Source organism: Aplysia californica, unplaced genomic scaffold, assembly GCF_000002075.1.
Source record: "Aplysia californica isolate F4 #8 unplaced genomic scaffold, AplCal3.0 scaffold00431, whole genome shotgun sequence".
In the NCBI taxonomy this organism is placed as follows: domain Eukaryota; kingdom Metazoa; phylum Mollusca; class Gastropoda; order Aplysiida; family Aplysiidae; genus Aplysia; species Aplysia californica.
This window is the reverse complement of record NW_004797701.1, coordinates 482,494-484,290: the sequence shown is the minus strand read 5'-3', so window position 1 is coordinate 484,290 and position 1,797 is coordinate 482,494. Positions and strand designations below refer to the sequence as shown.

General features: G+C 38.9%; 1 protein-coding gene across 1 annotated transcript in view; it reads right to left on the bottom strand.

Annotated features, from left to right (window-relative positions):
• LOC118478236 overlaps positions 1-1,797 on the bottom strand; it is a 59,395-nt gene that overhangs the window by 42,132 nt on the left and 15,466 nt on the right. The window lies entirely within an intron of this gene.

Below are 1,797 nucleotides of genomic sequence, written 5' to 3'. Positions count from 1 at the left end.
GGGGTTGCTGCCAGGATCTCTGTATTTTAAACTTGCTTCTTGATCTGAAGTTTTGTCAACAAATGGTCTTTAGAAAGTTAGAGAATTCCTCAAAAGTTTATATCGTTTCATGAGCCTTTGTGTATCTGTTACAGCGTTTCATTTACTTCAGTCATTCCCTGCATTAGATATAAAAGAGTTAGAGAAGTACTTCATATTCCAGTACCATGTCAGCAGTTTATAAGTCTATTTTGAAATGTTTTGTTTCCTTCAATTGATTTGTTTATTTAGATTAGATAAAGAGAAACATACCGACATAATAATGTTCATTGAGTGCAGTGAAAAAGTAGGACAGACGAGCAGAGACAATAAGGGGAACGAAAAAAAGTAAGACCCGCCAGTGGCGCTGTCCGAAAACACCCACTCAATTAATTGATTTGTTTCCACGATCTTTCAACGCTATAGTATGTGTCCCGACACGGTGGAATCAGACGTTCATCGGTTTTCGGGGAGCATATGAATTCATTGGGATCGTCTTAACGGCTGTTTATTTTTCATGCTTTTGGTTTTTTTAAAATACGAATCTATGTTAAAATAGAAATAGAGATATGTGTGATTGACATCAATGGAGGGGGCCTGGTTTCAGAGGTAAAATTAGCGAGAAAATGGCCTCCAATGTTTGGAGACTTTCAAAGCTGTAGTGTACTTGGAAACTGTTTGATTTACATTTTTGTGCCTTTGATCAACGCTTTTTTATAATAGTAAAATACGTGCAGAAATAATGCGTTTTTAAATGAATATCAAAAGGTGCTGAGCCCAAAACAAAACAAACCACACAAAAAAACGATACAAATTGCCTAAGTAGAAAAAAGTCGGTTCTTTCAATTTCAGTATTTCCACAAGCGCCTGGTTTCACCACGATGTCTCCCTTATTCTTTCACTGCTAGGTTCATAAATGACAGAAAGAGGTTACGTCCAGATTTCTAAGAGCTGTTTGTCACAAAAACAAAGCTTCCTCAGAGCAGGAGTTGCAACAAAACACGACCGATTCCGTTCCTGCAAAACTCGTTACGGGACATTTCCCAAGATCGATCACAATTCAACTAGGTTTTTCCAGTCACTTTCATGCTTAAAAGGGACGCATTTATCGCAATCTGCCAAGCGAGTTAAAGCATCTGCCAAGCGATTTGCTGTATAGTTGCTCCTGTATTTGAGGAGCAGAAAAAGAGTGCAATTCCATGTCCTAATAGTTGAATGTGGTCTACATAATATTATGTGTAATTGATCCTAGTTTCAATCTGATTTAGGCAGCACTTAACGACTAGTATTTTATGTTTGCATCAATAAGCGCTGTAGGCAGCCCTAGCGAAGACTAAGTCGAACGCATGCACTGCGTAGTAATCGAACAACAATGACATTAGAGCCACATATTTTATCACGCGCATTCAACTTGATAGATGAGTTTATTTATTGGGGTCAGTGGAGCGGTCGAATGTGCAGGCTGCCTCGTCCTGCTGCGTAATGGTGTCGTCAGTATAAACATTGACAAACTGTATAGCCACCCAATATCATGCTTCACACCATGGGCCCCAGGCTCAGATTACAAGGGGGTGTGGGTGAGCCTGGGCGACATCAAGTATTCCAAAAAAAAGTATTAAGTAAGTTAATTCAGTGGTGAGGCCATTTGCCCCATTCACAGCACATAAAACACTCATTTATTAATGTATCCATTATGAAAAAGTAAAGGTTGTGCACATTACATAGTATCTCTTTTTATAGGTAAAACATTGCATAATTCTGTCACTAGGCCGAGTCAGG